At 40.7% G+C, this 19679-nt stretch overlaps 1 long non-coding RNA gene across 1 annotated transcript; it reads right to left on the minus strand.

Annotated features, from left to right (window-relative positions):
• Window positions 1-15262: 15262 nt before the first annotated feature.
• Window positions 15263-17578, minus strand: LOC133712778 (uncharacterized). Its single transcript, XR_009847606.1, has 4 exons — window positions 17288-17578; window positions 17149-17200; window positions 16622-16682; window positions 15263-15520 (listed from the first exon to the last, which is right to left on the minus strand). It is a non-coding gene; the product is annotated as an uncharacterized LOC133712778 (long non-coding RNA).
• Window positions 17579-19679: the final 2101 nt, after the last annotated feature.

The raw sequence follows: 19679 nt of genomic DNA on the forward strand, positions 1-19679 counted from the left end.
AGGACATTACTACAAGGACATCAGATTTTGAAAGAAAAGAAAGGTTTTAAGCATATATGTTCAGTTACTGCACACTAAAATTAGTAAGCCATGGAAAATATATTTTGACGCCCACCCCTTTAATACAATTGACTATCTAGCAGAAGAGGGAAGTCACTTTCATTTTGTGTATACGTTTCTGCCATTAAAGAATAAAGGCCAGGCAGTAGCATGTGTGCTAATATGATTCACATGATCTGCTCAATGCCAAGGAAATAAGAGCACTATCAACTATCATGAATAAAAAGCCAATTTAAGAAGCATGAGCTCAGCCCCAAGAAAGATTGAGTATAGCAAGACACCCATATTAAAGAACTGACAACAGCCTATAACACAGCATACAACTCAGAATTGAGCTGATGTAGACATAGTATAATTTTCAAGCGAAAATTTTGAAATAGAATGGAAACAAGTAGAAGCAGATGAAGATAATTAGTGTGGAAACCCTATGGACGACTATCTATAGAGGCCAATACTAGCAATATAAAGACTTGGAAGTAACTGGAACGTAAAACAGAAACAGAAACAAAATAATACCTTTTTTCAAATGCTTCTATAACATCAGAGACAGATTGGAAATTCTCCAAGGGTTCCCATGTATTGGCTATCTCTGGCCAGCCACGCCCGCATAAGCACAACACCAACAGGTTGATTAATTCTTCGGATATTACTCTGGCTCCTTTGTTAACTAATGTTGCTTCCACCTAATCAGCACACTGACTGCTAGTTGACTCTAATGTTCTGCATACAAATTGCAGAAACAAGGTCATTAACTCCATTATCTGCAGCATACATCAAAATCCTACAAATGTAGATATTAGAAATCTGTCCATATTATAGCTCTTCTACATGATATAAATTCAACACTTCTAAGAATATCCATGTCTACAGTTAAGAAGCACCAAACCTAACTATATAACCTACATACTTTCTTCTTGCTTCAGTCTTTATACTTGAGAGGTTTACACCTTAAAATAATTGTGCATCATTACATTCGTCGTTACACAGTAATTGGGAACCTTTCACCAAATAAAAAAAAAAGACAAAAAAAAACAAAAAAGAAGGGGAGACAATAAACCTGTAACCAAACTAACGGAAAAAGCCAGCAGTAAATCAAATCTTTTCCTATCAGGTCAACACCAGATCTCAAAAGAATAACAACATCAATAGTTCATACTCAATGTGACCACTCCAAATCGTAGAATAAAACAATTAAAACCAAAATTTGATAGCTCACAATTTCAATTGGTACAAAGATTGGAAGGAAGCAAGAGAGAACATACCCAAGCTGGACTTCACGTTATCCACAAATTCACCGTTCTTGAAGCCACCCACAAACTTGCGCTTCTTCAACTCTAAACAAAAACAATCATTCTTCAACAATAGCCCACAAATCCATACAATAATTTTCGCAGTCATACTTAGCTAGAGAAAACTTCCATTTTTTACCATAATCTGATTGAATAATAAAGTAGTTTTGCAGAAAATACAGCCAAAAGCCTGTTTGAAAACTGTTTTAAGTGTAATTTAATGGGTTTACCTGACATTCATATAAAACCAATTACCAATCTTTAACCAACAAGCACTAAAAGGATTTGGGGAAAAAAAGAAAAGAAAAAAGGAGGACATTGAAAGGATTATATATAACCATTTCTGACCTAAAAGGGTAAATCAGCTAGAAAGATAGTGAGGAAACTATGGCTAGAACTTTCATTATTTCTTTCTCCTCAATATGTATATGGTGTGTCTTTTGCATGAAGACATCAACTAAGGGACAAATATCATGAACACCGGAGATTACCATAAACTAGGACATCTTGTTGAAAAGCATAAATCAGAAAGTCTAATATCCACAGGAAATCATTACACCTGACGAACATTAAGTTATCAATTTTGCAGAATGTGACTGCTTGGAGATGCTTAAAAAGACCGTAGTCATGAAGCACTAGATACAGATTCTTCAGATTTCCTCAAACCATTAGGATGAAAAGAATGAAACTACCTATACAAATGCAAAAGCTATATGCAAAAGAAAAATGAATACCAAGAATGCACCACGTGCAAAAACAAAATCATTTTTGTTCTGGATGTATAAGTTAAAAGATCAAACCATTATACACTTAACCATGAGCAGCAAAACATTACAAGCACAGACATTTAGCAGCAAAACCTATTTCTCTAAACCTATTAGCATGCATAAGTCATAATGGCTATCAATGTGAAAAATGAAAAGATGTTAAAAGATTATACATTCAACCTCATGAAGGCTGCTTTTGTTGTAGCCCAATTGAACCGAGGAGCTCTCCAGAACAAGGAAGCATGCAGTCAATAAACCTTGTAAATTATGCTACTCTGCACCCCAACGATGGGAAGTCTGTCAAACGTTGTAAATTATCAAACAATCAGAATTGCAACAAAACAAAACAAAAAAAGTACAAACACAACAAATCTCCCACAAGCCTGATACCATCAACAAGTAAAACGACTGAAATTGACTCTATCATTTACATAAATAGAACTAGAACAATACATACTAAGATTACTTCGTCTCCGACCGGCGACTCCTAGAATCCTTCGACAGGAAAATCCTTCGAATCCCACAACGGAGTCGTTCTCTGAAGTGAATCGCGCCGACTGGCCGCCGCTCTCTTGCTTCGATTCCAGAGGCTAAGACAGAACGACGCTGTTTAGAAATGCTTCGACGAATAAGCTGAGGACGGACTGGACGGAGTTGATGCCGAAGAAGCTGAGGACGTAGATGAAGGAAGGAAGGGAGGAGATGGAGGTCAGGTTTGGGAGGAGATCCAGTTTGGGGTGAGTTCAGAATGAAGGTGAGTTCGAGTGAGATGGAGGCCGCGCGAGAGCTTAGGGTTTTCTGTCTAACTTTTGGGACCGGGCTTTAATTTTTTTTTTCTAAGTGTGAAAGTTTTTGGATTTAGTACCCACTTCTTCAATTCACTTAAAACACTTAGCGCGTTTTGCAAAAATAGGTTCCCGCAAATTTTCAAACAAAACTTTTAACACCGGTCATTTTAAGACCCGATGATAATGATATACATTTAAATCGGTATTTTCGTAAAACGATGTTAGATTACGTTTTTACATCGTGTGCAAGTCTGACCGATTTAAAACATGCGATGTCTATGAACAGATTTCTAGTAGTGTAATTTTCTCATCCCCAAAGTACAGGTATATATAGGGCCAATCCGGGTGGTCTCAGCCCTTGGGTGGACGGTTGAAAGGGTGATCAACACCATCAATGGGATTAAATGCCATAATCTCAGAAATGAAGGAGTTAAAGACGCGTGGGTAGTAGAACGGTCTTCGAGGAGGTAACCGCTCAGTTTCGAGATTATCTGTTTTGAACCATTTTAATTTGCAATTAAGGCAGAGTGAAAGGAATTGATGGTTACAAGGACCAAGGACGCATTTGGGCCAGTAAGTGGACTAATTAAATAAATAATATTATTGGGCTGACAGCATATACATTACAAAAAAAAAGATGATGGGCCTAAAGCTAGAGGCTTAAAGCTCCTGGGCCACGTAGGATAGGCGAAGATGATGATCATCCAGATGAGAGAACGCCTTAGAGGCGGCCAGGGGTTGTTCCAGTTGGGCTTCTTCATGAGCGATCCTGGCTCTCACAGTGGCCAATTGGGCCTGAAGATCTCGAAGCTGCCTGTTCACCCAGGGAATCTCGCAAAGCGTCCATCTGTTGGACGAGGGCCTGGTACTATGTCTGGGCTTGTTTGGCTCGTGCTTCCGGGGCCGCTTTGTGCCCGCACCACTTAGGGAGGTCACCCAACAATTTGTCTATGGCGCGGAATTGGGTATCAGAAATGGCGGTTTCGCGGCGAAGTACTCTGAGATATTCTAAGGCTCACGCGGGCACGCCAGACGCTAGTAAGTCAGGGCCCAGAAGTCGGAGAAGACCTTCCTTCGCATCCTCCACGACTCCAGGAGGGGTTACTTCAAGGATGCGAGCTAACCGCTCTAATTTGGAAGGTTCGGCAGGAGGCACTGGTGGCGAAACGGGAGCAACAATGACAGGGGCCTTAAGAGGCTCCGCGATGAGACCTACCACCTCAGGTACCTGCTGAGGACCCACTTTTGCTGCTATCTCATGAACTTGGGGGGCATGAGAGGCAGGATCGCTATCGGCTTCATCCACCAGGTTTGGATCAATATGACCCTCGCCGACGTTCTCCTCAGCGGTTATTACCACCTCCTCAGTTCGGACAGGGCTTTGACCCTGAGGAAAGGATTTCAAAAGTCAAGAAAATCTAGATTAAACGAACTAGGACGGGTGGCAAGTTTGGGATGAAGGGTACCTCATCAGCAGGTGGCTTTTGGGTAGCAACGGGAATATCCTGGGCTCTTACTACAGGAACTGGAGTGTCTGCCACTGCCTGTTCTTGATCACCCATAACGGCATCAGGTCTAGAGTCAGGCACTACTTGCTCCAGAATGCCAGTCCTTGGTGGTTTCTCGCTGGGAATGTCAAGAGAGGGCATCCTTTCTTCGGTTTCAGGCGAACTGTCGTCGAGTATCTGGACCGACACCAGGGATGGCGGTGGAGGGTCTGTAACGTGGACTTGAGGCTGGGAGGTGATTGGGCTTGAGGGCCCTTAGGCCTGCGAAGAGGCTGCTTCTCCCCCGGTGGTTGAAGGGCCTTCCCCACTCTGCCTCGAAGGGCCTGTGGTCCTATAGCGAACCTGTGAATAGAGAATTTTATAAGGCGAAAAGAGAAACGAAGCAATAACTTCCTTATTTATTGGAATTGGAAAAGATACCAGTCGATAGGTGATTGGTTTATCGTCTTCCCAAGTGTCGCTCCGAGGATCAGAACGACTGCGTTTGCGGGCTAGAGCGGCAGCAACCTGATGAAGGTTGAGAAATTAAATTAAGGCCTGAAAAAGGGTATCAAAGCTATAAAAACAGAGTCTACAAGGTTTCTTACTTCTTCAGGATCTTCATCGTCAGAAGAGTCAGCAACTTCAGTCTCCACCACTACAGCCTTTTGCTTCGCGGCCTGACCTGTGGCCGCAGAGGAAGTATCAGCCGGTTGACGGCGCACCCCTGACCCTGAGACTGGTCTACTGAAACAAAATATCGGTTAGGATAGTGAAGGCAAGAGGGATGAAGTTTGTTAATACAGGAAGGAAGTTACCTCTTGTGTTGGTTCGCAGATTATGATTCCGGCTTGAGCAGAACGCGGGGTTCGCGAGGGTCGCGGAGCTTGCACAGGTCGCTGTGGTTGTGCTCCGTGGTCAAGGATGCGATCGAGTATTTCAGAATCGGTCTCGTGGAGGTAGTTCAGGTGGCGAAAGAGTATCGCGAAGAGTTCATCATCCGGTAGATCCCAGCAGTTAACAGAGACTTTGGCCCACCAGCGATCATAATCCTCAGCGACTCCGTCGACGGGACAAAGTTCATCGGCCCAATTAGGGAGGTTGATTAAGGAGAGCATGCTTTGGGCTGGAAGAGGCCCGGTGGCGGGGCCGATTCTTCGCCAGGAGGTGTTGTAGTTCTAGGAATCGTAGAGAGGGAAAGGCACCAACTGGGCTAACCCGAGTTGGCGAACGAAGTGGTTGGGGGCGTAAAGCTCATAACTGGTATCATCAGCCGTGAGCCTGATGTCTGAGCAGAAGATGGCGCGGTGGAAAGCCAAGTGCGCGCGGTCGCTATAGTCCGGGTCCTCGGGTAGAAACCCTTGTTGAAGGGGAGGCGAGAATCTTCTATTGAGAACCAGATCCAAATCTGGTATCTCGTCTAGAAGGTACAGATATGAGAAGCACTCAGAATAAGGAGAGGAGGTGTACCTTTCCTCGCTGCAGAGCCACTGACCCAGAAGCGCGTCAACCAGTGGGAATTTCGGAAAGTCGAACCGGCGGAAGTGAGGGAAATAGACTTGTAGCCAGAAGTCTAGGATCCAGAAAGGGCCAGAAATGCCAACCTCAAAAGGATGCATGGTGGCCTGATAGAGGGCATGGTATAGCGAGCCCAATACAGGTTGCCCAAGGCTGACGCGGCGGTCGTTGTAGAGGGTGGTAGACAGAGAAGCCCAAGGACCGGTGGGCTTGTTGGAGGAGGTGCAGAAAATGTACTTACAGAGCCAGTACTCCAGGAAAGCGATGCCACCAGTCACGTTGTGCTCCTTGCAATAGTGGGACCGCCACTGAGGGTAAGAGCGGTTGTGGATGCCGCGGCCGGTTTGAACCATTCGCGAAGGGAATTCGACGGCGTTGAATTGGCCGTGCACATAAGGCTCATCATCAATAGGTAGCCCTATGATGGCGAGAATGTCCAGCAATGTTATACTCATCTGACCAAATCTGAAGTCGAAGGTGTTGCTGGCAGTGTTCCAGAAGCAGAGGATGACGGCCAGGGGCGAGCAATTTCTGCCGCTGGGGAGTCGAAAGCATAGATCGATGGTGTGGGTAATGCTTACCGCGTCCCAGCGAGCCAGATTTCTTTCTCTAACCTCGCGATACCAAGCGAGTTCTTCCGTGCTCACCGAGGGCCAAAACCCTATTTTGGCTTTGTATTGACGCTGGCCCCAACTACCAAAGTCTCTATGAGTCCTTCGGAGGACTGGAATGGGGCGACAAATGGGCAGGCCGTATAGGGCCATAGCGTCTTCTGGGATGACATCTCACGGGGTAGGGCCTAGTCCGGCCTGAGAAATAAAGAAACTAAGCAACAGGGGCCTTTGAATGGTGGTCTGCGCAAAACATCGAGTGCCGATGCCAGTTCCCCAAGCGTGGGCGGCTTCTTCGTTGATCTCCTCCTCTTGATCAATAACTATTTTCTTTTGAGGAGCCATTTCTGGGTTTTTGAAGAAAGAAAGTATGGGAGGAGAGACTGTTCTGGGTTTAGCAAAGAAGCTAAAGGAGTTTCTGATGTGACAGATCTTTGCGACAGGATTTAAATAGAGGATTTTGTGAGGGAAACGATGTGACAAAAAGACGTTTAGCAGTTGGGCAGACACAAACCCACATTTATGGCCTCGTTTCTGTCATAAGTCGTGTCGTTTAAGTCCTCTTCGATCAGTTATACATTCGCGGGCCTGATCTCGAGGCCTGGGGGGCAATGTTTGAACCCAAAAGAGTTTTTGGCAAGATCCCTCAAGGGGGTCCAGCGTAGTGGGCCGATACCTTTGGCCCAAAATTGAGTGTACTTGGGTTTGGGTTACAGCTTCGCCCATTTTGAAATCCATAAAGAAAACGAGCCCTTATAGGAATCGAGTAGCAGAGACCGACCGATTAGGAATCTTCGATCAATAATCATTCTATGGCAAGGAACATTCGAAACCCTAGATATAAATACCGGGGTTCAAGGACACAAAAAAAACACAACTCTCCAATCAATCTCTCAGATTATCAAAGTCTCTCCGGAGCAAACCTACCTTCAACCTAGTTGAAAACCAACGAAGCAAGGGTAACGACCTCGCAACCCAGCGAAGCTAAAGTCACGGTTTAGCAAAATCCGTGCTTTCTCCTACTTCCCGGTGATTGCTCTGCTCAACCTACAACATTGAGTATCGACTCGGTGACGCAAGAGATCACACCACAAGTCCTTACCCGTAAGGCAGAAGTCCTTTTCCGAAAGGCAGAGAAAAGAACCTGGTGACGAGGTTGGTGCTCTCCTCGTCCACAGAGTTTGATTCAGAAGTCAGGTCAAGGGACGCCTCGACGACTACACCGAAAGGTGTTGGCACGCCTGCTCATTCAAAAGAGACTGTTTGCATGCTAGACTGGTTTTGGAGACAAACAGTCCACTTAAATTAAATTTTGGCCTTGGATCATGCAAGAAATACATCATTTACATAGCCAAAGTTCAAAATTGACCTTGAATGAACTTGTCTCATCACCAACTTATCTCGACATTGAAAAATAAGTTGACTAATGGCTATGATTGATTATATTGGAGAGTATAAGGGCATATGTGATTAAACTAGCAGTTTCGGGGCACAAATAAATTCAGGTGTACAGCTCAAGAAAGTGAAATGAATTTAACCCATGATTATTGGTTCCATCATTTGTAATATACCTGGTATGATCAGTTCAAGTGTGAATGCATTATCTAGAATTCCTACAACGTACTCCAATTACACAGGTTGCTGCACAAAAATACCAACTTTGTTGCTACATCTAGACCTATTGTGGATACTGCAAGTTGCTAACTCCATGACGCTAAATGGAAACATTTGGTTGCCTTTTATATATGTTAAGTAATGGTTACATGATGTCATCCACCCCTAATGCATCTATTGGTTTCTTTGTTCCTTCTAGTGCAAATATTTTTCATACCACAACATATTTGCCTATTGGCCGTCCTTAACAACTTCGTGGCTTTCATCACACAAATATTTTATATGCACTACCTCAAATCAATATTGGATCTCTTAATCCAAACGGTAGTGTTCCTTATAATGGAGGAGTTCCTCAGCAAAATACAGGGATATTATTCAGCAGATCGAAAAATGGTTTTCAGCACTATAATGGCTTTCAGCAAAATGGTAGGCCTTTATAGCATGGTAAATTTTCACAACAACCTCAAGGTTTATCTCAACTTCTTGTCTGTCTATAGATGGCAGCGGAAGGATATGTAATGGTCATTTTGGCTTGAGTATCAATGACAAGTCGTTTTAGACTTTATTCAAAAAAAAAAAAGAATTCCATTAGTTAAGAACTTAAGAGTAACTTAATCAATAGAATATCCTAAGTTTTCTCTATGCAGGAAACCCTAGTGCCTCTGTACAAATCTTAAGCGCATCCTAAATTTAATTAAAAATCATACCTCTAGAATAGGTAACCAATAAATCACATAGCAATGAGGTATTTAGAACTATATGCCTCTTGACAAGGTATCGGAAAAAACTCATGGAATAAAACAACCTACCTCATAGCCATGAACTGACTAATTATCATACCCTTGGAATAGCCGAATAGATAACCAATGAAACTCATAGCCTAAAAAAAAAAAACATAGACATTAAATTTTTCAAAAAGCAAAAGTAACACCTACTAACCAATGGAACTCATAACTTTAAAAAATAAAATAAAATAGAAAACAGGTAGACATTAAATTTATAGAACTTGGAACTCACACCCACTACCTTATAGCCATTTTTTTTTTATTCTGGACGACAATGTAACTCCCCACCCACCCTTGATGTCAGTGAGATTTGAATCCGCGACCTCCACGGTGTTAGTTAGCTAGCTAACTAACAGGCCACTACCTTACCATGACATTAAATAACATACCTCAATAATAGGTAACCAATAAATCACATAGTAAGAGCATCTTTAGCAATGCAATGCTAGCCATTTTTGAGTCAAATTTTAGCTAAAGTAGCTAAAAAGTCATTTTAGCTAGCCACTTTAGAATTACATCTGCATCAATGCTTTCTATTTTAGCTAGTTTTGAATTTATATTATTTTTTAAATGAAGATTAAATAGTTTAAATGTATTTATAAATTATATAAAATAACTTACAAGGAATGTTTTGAATTATAGAGAGTCTCATCTCGCTCTCTATATTTAGGAGCGAGATAGCTAAAAGTTATAATAGAGAGCCACTTAGGAGTCTGCTGCAGCTACTAAAATAGATAAAAAGCTAAACAGGCTCTCCAAAATAGCTAAGGAGCTAAAATAGAGAGTTTGCTAGAGATGCTCTAATGCGGTATCTAGAACTATATACCTCCTTGAAAATGTATATAGCTCAGTCGTTAGAGCACCCACTACCTATGTACGAAGTCATGGGTTCGAGTCACCATGAGGGCAGGAGTGAAACCCTTTGATCCTCTTTTAAAAACAGAAAGAAAAAAAAAAAAAAACCTCCTTGAAAATGTATCAAAAAAAAAAAAAACTCATAACTTAAAGCAACCTACCTCATAGCCAAAAATTTCACTAAATATATCATACATCTGGAATAGGTAACCAGTGAACTTATAGCATAAAAGAATAAAATAAAATAAAAAGCTTGTAGGCCTTAAATTTATAGAATTTGAGAGTCACTTCTACTACCTTACAACATTAAACATAGGTTATTGCCATAACATTAAATAACATACCTCTAGAATAGGTAACTTTAAATCATATAGCAATGAGGTATTTAAAATTATATGCCTCTTGAGAAGGTGTCAAAAAACACTCATAGAATAAAACAACCCACCTCACAGCCATGAACATCACTAAATATCATACCCTTGGAATAGGTAACCAATTTAACTCATAACATAAAAAAATAAAATAAAATAACCGGTAGACATTAAATTTATAGAACTTGAAAGTCATGCGTACTACCTTATAGTCCTGACATAAAATAACATACCTCTAGAATAGGTGACCAATAAATCACATAGAAATATGGTATCTAAAACTAAATACCTATTGATAATGTATGGGAAAAAACTCATAGCTTAAAAGAACTAACTTATAACCATGAGCATCACTAAATATCATACCTTTGGAATAGGTAACCAATGAAACTCATAACATAAAATAATAAATTAAATAAAAAGCCAATAGGCTTTAAATTTTTAGAACTTCGAAGTCACGCCTACCACTTTGTAACCAACATTAAACATACATTATAGTCGTGATATTAAAGAACAAACCTCTAGAATAGGTTAAACTCTCTATTTTGGAGAGCAATCATGTTTAGCTTTATTTACATGTTAACAGACTCTTAAGTGACTCTCTATTTTAAATTGTAGCTATCTCGCTTCTAAATATAGAGTGAGATAGGTGAAGCCTAAGACTTAGGGAAATGAAGCTACGATCAAAAGTCAAAGCCAGCTGCGTGTGCAAGCCTTGAAAAAACCCTAACCCTATCACGCTCTTTGTGCGTGCTTTTCCAATGAGTTCCAACGATGATGTCGCAGCCATTTCGTTACCTCCTTGGTGCTGGCTAGATCGACATTAGCCATCTGGCAGAAGGAGCGGCCAAGTGCTCTTCACTTGCTTATTTTCTTGGCAAGGTGCTCACGCATAAGGAGGTGTATTTCGGGGACCTGCGCAGCCATCTTTGGCGTATCTAGGTAATGGAGAAGAATTTCTAGGTGCAAGAAGAAGCCTCATAACACATTGTTCTTGTTATTTGATGATTGCGCGCAAGGTTCTCCATGGTGGTCCTTGGAATTATTTTCAGAGTTCTTGTGATTTTGTTAGATTATGATGGTGCAACTTTTATCAATAAGATCACTTTTAACTCTCTGAATAATTAGGTTTGGATTTGTAATATTCCTCCACTCTATTTGAAAAAAGAAGCAATCAACCTATTTGAATTTGAAAAAAGACTAATATTACATGATTCTAGCAGTATTAATAACAATATTGAAGCTAGAGATTACAAAACCTATGGTTAAAAAATTAATGCAAAGTGCTATAATTATGGGATTACATAATTTTACTTTTATGTCAAGAGGTAGATTGGCGTGGGTTCATAATTTTCTCTAGTGGAAATTCTTATAATTTTAAGAGAAAATTATTATCTTACATGACAATTTATTGATGTAAGTTGGAAAAAAAAAAATAGTGAATGACTTTTACCTAATATGTTTCATTTAAAAGTTAGGCCTTAAATTTATAGAACTTGAAAGTCAATTCTACTACCTTACAACATTAAACATAGCTTATTGCCATGACATTAAATAACATACCTCTAGAATAGGTAACAAATAAATCATATAGCAATGAGATATTTAAAATTATATGCCTCTTGAGAATGTGTTAAAAAACACTCATAGAATAAGACAACCTACCTCATAGCCATGAACATCACTAAATATCATACCCTTGGAATAGGTAACCAATTTAACTCATAGCATAATAAAATAAAATAACCGGTAGACATTAAATTTATAGAACGTGAAAGTCACGCATACTACCTTATAGTCATGACATTAAATAACATACCTCTAGAATAGGTGATCAATAAATCACATAGAAATGTGGTATCTAAAACTAAATACCTATTGACAATGTATAGGAAAAAACTCATAGCTTAAAAGAACTAACTCATAACCATGAGCATCATTGAATATCATACCTTTGGAATAGGTAACCAATGAAACTCATAGCATAAAAAAATAAATAAAAGGATTATATACTTGTTACTCCCTGTACTTTGCCCCATAAAACAGTTCAGTCCAAAATTTTAAAATTAAACAGGTTAGTCCTTATTCTATCTAATTCTCACACAATAGGTCTAAAATGACAGTTTTCCCCTCAATCCTCTTTTTTTTTTTTTTTTTTTTTTTTTTTAATTTTTCTCTTTTTTTTTTTTTTTCCTGCCTCTCTCTCTCTCTCTCTCTAAGATCGATTCTTGTTCTCTGCTCTTGCTAATCTTCAGAAGATCCATTTGTATGAGAAGCTTGCTAGGGAGGAGAAAAAAGGTCTCTGATCGATTCAAGCTTTTTTTCCAGATCGCCACAAAGCTCAATTAGAATTTCAATCTCTGCCTGCTTTTCAATGGTGGCCTCGTTGGACTTCGTCGTCGCCGCATTTGGCTGGGCTAGGTTTTCGCTCACTGATGCCGATGCTTCCTCCGCATGGCTGGTATTCGAAACAATCAAAAACCCTTTTTTCTTCTCCCCAACAGGCTTTCCCAGAGCGGAGCCTGGGCTAGTGCCTCTCGGCGGTGGGGTGAAGTCGCATAAGGAGGAGGAACCGACGACTGCGCCGAAGACGAAGACGACGTCATTGAAGGGGTAGAAGCTGATGTTATGGCTAGGTCCGATCAACGATCTACGTTGACCAAAAAATAGGTCACCGTCTGTGCTGTGGATAAACTCGAGGTCGGACACGAACTTGGGGGGGGGGGAGGGAGGGAGGGAGGGAGAGAGAGAGAGAGAGAGAGAGAGAGGTATGTTTAATTTTGGAGAGAAAAAAGAGAAAAAAAAAGTAAAAAAAATAAAAATAAAGTGAAGGGTAAAATAGTCACTTTGGACCTATTGTGTGAGAATTTAAAAGAATAAGGGCTAAATTGTTTAATTTAAAAGGCAAGAGACTGAATTGTTTTATGGGGCAAAGTACAGGGAGTAACAAGTATTTAATCCTAAATAAAATAAAAAGCCAGTAGGCTTTAAATTTTTAGAACTTCAAAGTCACACCTACTACCTTACAACCAACATTAAACATACATTATAGCCATGATATTAAATAACAAACCTCTAGAATAGGTTAAACTCTCTATTTTGGAGAGCATGCATGTTTATCTTTATTTACATATTAGCTGACTCTTAAGTGACTCTCTATTTTAAATTGTAGCTATCTCGCTTCTAAATATAGAGTGAGATAGGTGAAGCCTAAGACTTAGGAAAATAAAGCTACGATCAAAAGCCAAAGCCAGCCGCTCGTGCAAGCCTTGAAAGAACCCTAACCCTATCACGCTCTTTGTGCGTGCTTTTCTGATGAGTTCCAACGATGACGTCGTGGCCATTTCGTTACCTCCTTGGCGCTGGATGATAGGGCTGGACATTTTAGCCCGAAAGCCTGATCCGGCCCGTACGGTCCGGGCCCGGGCCGAGATATATAAAAAACGGTTCGGGCCCGGGCCTAGTAATTTCAGAAAAGAAAAGCCCGTCAGGCCCGAATATATCACAAATGACATGTGTCTCCATTTAGTTGGTTTAAAAATCAAGTCCAATATTATTTTGTGCACTCCACTCCACTCCATCTAATAATCCCTTCCACAGCACCCAAGACTTCTACTCCTCAGATTTCTATTCTTCTTCTAAAAAGAAAACTTCTATTCTTCTTCTATTTCTCTAGAACTAGTTCAGACGGACCCAGACCCATTTTTTTTTTTCCCTTTCTTTCTTCCTCTTCCTCCTCCCTTTCTTCTGCAACCTATTTGTTTCTCTTCTTTTTCTCCTTATCCTGTCTTCAGACCCAATTTTGTTTTCCCTTTTCTTTTTCCTTTTCCTTCCTTTCTTTTGCAAACCTCATTCTCACCCAAACCTAGAAGAAAGCCCATCCTTCGAATCCGCCTCTTACTGATCGTCTAGAACTGCAAAGACTTCGACCTCTCCATCTCCTCCGATCCCAATTTCCCGCTAGCCCAGTTCGTAAGCCTTTCGCGGCGAAGATGACATCTTTTCTCTGACCTGAGATTTATGTTGATTCAAAGACAAGGGCTTCTTTCTAACCTTGAGAAATCTAGCCCCATATCATAGATCTGTGGATTTAACTTTTGGAGTATGCTTTTGTTGACAGAGGGTTGTTCTCTTTGGGGAAAGGTATGAACAAGTTCAGGCGGCTGTGATTTCTCAGCGGTGGTTTTTTTTGTTTTTGTTTTCTAAGTCTGTTTGGGCCCGAAAGCCCGGAAACCCAGCCTGAAAAATTTCGGTCCGGGCCCAGTTCGGTCCCAGCCTAAGAATAACACGTTTTGGGCCCGACCTAGCAAATTGATATACGGGCTAGGCCCGTGCCCAACCCTACTGGATGATGGTGCTGGCTTGATTGACATTAGCCATCTGGCAAGAGGCGCGGCCAAGCACTCTTCGCTTGCTTATCTGCTTAGGAAGGTGCTCACGCATAAGGAGGTGGATCTCAGGGACTTGCGCAACCATCTCTGGCGTATCTGGGTACTGGAGAAGAATTTCCTGGTGCAGAAGAAGCCTTATAACACTGTTCTTATCATTTGATGATTGCACGCAAGGTACTCTGTGGTGGTCCTTGGAATTATTTTCAGAGTTCCAATGATTTTGTTAGATTATGATGGTGCAGCTCTTATCAATAAGATCTCTTTTAACTCTCTGAATTATTAGGTTTGGATTAGTAATATTTCTCCACTCTATTTGAAAAAAGCAGCAATCAATCTATCTGAATTTGAAACAAGAGTATTTAGCAGTATTAATAACAACATTGATGCTCGAGATTACAAAACCTGCGGTTAAAAAAGTAATGCAAAGTGCTATAATTATGGGATTACATAATGCTACTTTTTTGTCAAGATCGAGGTAGATTGGCGTGGGTTGATAATTTTTCTCTAGTGGCAATTTTTGTAATTTTGAGAGAAAATTATTATCTTACATGTCAAGTTTTTTTCTTAGAAAGAAATGTGGATTTCATTAAAACGCATGCCAAGATGGCCATTACATGACAGGACCCACCCCGGATTTCACCCTGAAATCCGAAGTGGCCCTGCGGGGCCCACCTTAGAAGAAATTCGACCAAAAATTTGGCGGAACTTCCCCTAAAATGGGCTACCCAAAACCTGTAGGAAAACATTTACACTTCTAAATCATCCATCCTTAATCTTCTGGAGCCATCTGCTCCCCAAATCACAACTCCAATTTCACAAATATCAGTCTCAACCCAAAAACAATATTAATCCCATAGGTTATCAGAGCAATACTAATCCACTAGGTAACAAAGAAAACAGAAATAGAATGAGTACGCGGAAGCAATGCTGTTGGGTATGCCTCGACTCCATGTACGCCCGACCTCAACTAATTTCGCCTGCAAACTGGGCATTTGAAACCGAAGGGCCCAGGGGAAAAGTATTGAAAAACACGTTAGCGTGAGTGGACAAAAATAAACAAATTAAAACCAAATGTATTTCATACTTTCCCACATTTATTTCTTTAAAAAATCCCGATGCATGCAACAATTTAAAGAAACACAACTTTAGTTCAGCTCAAGAAAACCGACTAGCCCCGCTAGCCACAACCAAGCAAAGAGGAAAGAACTCTGATACTCAAGAAAATAAGACCAGCCCCGCTGGTTAAGGGAATCGGACTAGACCCCGCTAGCCCAGCAATAATATAATGAGTAGGGGAAGATGATAGCCATACGAATAAGCCACTCAGGCTTGGGTGATAGCCTCCCAGGCTAAAGAACTCCCATAACTCCCGTAATATACCCTTACGCCACTAAGTGTAGCGATAGGATACTGGGCTACAGAATTACTGTCACAGAGACAGTAACCTGCGCCACAAAGGCGGAAGGGCTACGGTGATCCCATCACCGCGCCACAAAGGCGGAAAATCAATGCTAGCATGATAAAATCACCCCTCAGTATGGCACAGGGAAACATAACCGAAAACCAAGTAAATCCATAAATACATAAGGCTTCCCCAACTCTCGCAAATGAATTTCCAACGACGTGTCCCACACGCCAAGAGTATCATCATGATTCGAAACAAAACCAATTCCAAAATCATCATCGAGGCATTCCCAATGCCAAAACCGAAAGTCGATAAACAACCAATAAATAATTCCATCGAAATCTCATTTCGAAAATCTTTCAGAGATCTCAAATCGGTGAATGAAAAATAAATATGAAATTCCGGAAATCACCTCGGAAAAGAATTCATTGAAAATCACAATATCAGAATTTCAAATAATAATTATAATCAATTTCTGAAAATCAATTCATATTCTCAAAAACAACTCATAAATCCAAATCCAAGCATAATAAGTTCATATCCGAAACTCATGAAAAATCAATGTCAAATTATAATCCAAGACAAAATATCATGCTCGATAAATAAAACGATAATTAAATAAACCAATAATTTCAAAATAAATGCATGCATCATTTACTTAAAAACAAAAGTCCACTCACAGTACTATTGGGCGACCACGCAAACGAGTTCCTTCATTTAACCATAGCTCGCGGCATTGCCCTGTACACAATTATATTTCCGTAAACGACAATCCGATAAAATAATTACGAACCTAAACGAAACCCGAAAATCCCTATCTCCATTACTTCTCAAATTCAACCCAAATCTCTTCCACAACACCAATTCCTCAATTTATATATCCCACAACGAAAACGAAGGAAATCCGACGGCCGGATTTCCCACAATTCAATCACAAAACTTCAAACTTCGGAAATTCACAAATAATTTCAAACCCCTCCAAAATTCACCAAACTTCACATACAAGCTCTACAACAATTCTACAATTTAATGGGCTAAAAACTGAAATTAAAACACTTCCCTACACGCCTCCACGCGCCACCAACAGTGGAAGCGCGTGGGCCCCACGCGCCGGCGGCAACCACCTCCGATGGCCACCAAAATTTGGCAGCACCATCTACTCAACAAACCCAACCTCTTTCTCAACTACAACAAGTTCCAATTTTACCTGGAAGAGCTCCAATTTGGCCGGTGAAAATTTTCCAGAAATTCCAAGAACCCTAGAAATTGAAATTGTTAATTCGACCTCTACACTACAAATTGAAATGAAAGATGTTAGGGGAAATGATCTATGTCAAAAACCGAACCTTCGACGCCAATTTGGTGGCCGGAGACTGCCGGAATCGGAAAATATCGGCGTTGACTCAAAACTGCTACAGTGACCGTCCTCTTCTTCTCGTTGCTGCACCTTCCACAGTTCATATTAAGCTACGAAACGAACCCAGAAATGAAGAGAAGGAAGAGAGCTTTCCAACGACATCTTACACGTCAAAATCCGTCGCCGGATGGAGGAGTTATGGCCGGAAGAAGGTGAAGAGGTCGGAGAGGAAGAGAGAATCGGGGAGAGGCTCGGTAAGTTTCCGAAAATGGAAACTTACCACAGTAACTCGGCTATTTATAGAAACTTACTATGAACAGTAACTTTAGTATTTTGGCCATAACTTTCGTATACGAACTCCGATTTTTACATACCACATATGCACGCGCTCGGTTTAACGTCCTCTACAACTTCCATGAAGAACATTTTCTCAAATTTTGACCCGAACAAAAAGTCATATTTTATGGCCCCCTAAAAGTACTGAAACGACAGTAAAAGTGATAGTAAATGTCGTTTACCGTCCTAATGATTAGTAAACCGGTAAATTAAGATACGGGATGTTACATTACATATCCTTCTGCTGCCTTCGACTAGACATATCAAGAAGTTGTAATAGATGAACTACTGTGATACATAGAAGATAGACCATTTATATTCAAACTAATCGCTCACTTATTGAGGTGAGCCTATAAACTATGGAGAATTGTAAGACATAGTATATAGGTCCCTACCACACCTAGCTACCTATATTTTTTCCTTGCCCTTCAAGCTAGGGCTAGGAGGTTTACCTGAGTACAGCACGCTCAAGACTTCATCAGCAGATACTTTCTTCGATGGATTAAATACTGTTTACTCCCTATACTTATAGGGTTTCATCGTTTCAGTCCCTGACCTTCGAATTTCACCTAAGAAGTCCCTGAACTCTCAATTTCCTCCCAATTGATCCCTGCCGTCAAAATTTTCTGTTAAAGTTGCCGAAAATGTCTATTATGCCTCACTTACTTTATTTTTTTTAATTTATTTTTTCTCTCTCTTTTATTTCTTTTTTTCATTTCACCTCTTGAAGGTCTGTGGATTGGAACCATTCAACCATCTTGATGAAGAGATATATGAACAGAAGGAGGCGAGAGAGCCGGAAGAAGAAGAAGAGGTAAAAACAAAAAAAAATAAAAAAATAAAAAAAGAGATGAAGAGAAATATATATAAATATATATTTTAAGTAAATGAGGGTATAATAGACTTTTTAGGGGAAGATAACAGAGTTTTTGACAGATTCTTGACGGCAGGGACCAATTGGGAGGAAATTGGGAGTTCAGGGACTTTTTAGGTGAAATTCGAAGGTCAGAGACTGAAACGATGAAACCCTATAAGTATAGGGAGTAAGCAGTATTTAACCCTTCTTGGATTTAGGTTTTTGGTTTTTGGACCCCAAAGGCCGGCCTCTTTTCTTCTTTGCAACTAGCAGCTCAACCTGTACAGGCTTTGGCATCATCACCTCTAAAGGCACCAACATGCCTCCTGGTGTTTCCACGAGTCTGAGAGATTTGGCACTGAATTTAATGGGGAATTCCGGCAGTTTTACATTTTTTATGGGAGCAACTGGACTTGTTCTTCCTTCCGACAAGTCTGACATAAGACATTTCAGTTTCTTTGGGGAGGTAAAGGGTCGTTCCCGCTTTGATTGATTCTCAGTCTCTGCAGGTACTACAGCAAGCGACTCATCATCACTAGCTGGTCTTGTATCTGCACTGCGAATGACCACAACTCTACAGGTCTTGCTTGAGTCAACTCCACCAAATAAGGATCTGCCCACTGGCTGCAGAAAAGGAGTAGTGATACAGTGGAACCAAAAAGTTCCATCCTTGAACGGATTTCCTTATAAACCCAGCAAAGGGCCAGTAAGTTCCAATCTTAGAGCCACAGACTTTTCTGCCGCGATCTCTGCTGGTGTTACAGGAGCAAGGTTGTAGGCACCTGTATCATGGTATACCCGATTGCATGTTTTGCATTTGCCAACCAAGTTTTCAAAGAAGAAGTGGACTTCCTGCTCAACTCCTTTAGCAAACTTTATGGTTTTTTTTCTTCATAAAAAATGGTTTTGAAATGGAATGGGTAACCCTAACCCTAATTTCTTCAGTTGCATAAAAAAGCTAATGATCAAGATCAAGATACCTTCTTGCTACAAAAGCAACATCAGCAATGGTTTTCTTTTGCTCATACGTTGGCGGCATATTGGCCGGTGATGCAGACCCAAAAGAACAAGTCCTGCATCTCCACAGATTGCAGAGGGGAAACTCCATTGTATGGTTGTAGCACCACCAAGGCTCGATTGAAGCTCCATGGACCACCCATTGAGACCTTGTTGCTGTCTCCTTGGAAAA

Source organism: Rosa rugosa, chromosome 5 (genome assembly GCF_958449725.1).
Source record: "Rosa rugosa chromosome 5, drRosRugo1.1, whole genome shotgun sequence".
Classification (NCBI taxonomy): Eukaryota; Viridiplantae; Streptophyta; class Magnoliopsida; order Rosales; family Rosaceae; genus Rosa; species Rosa rugosa.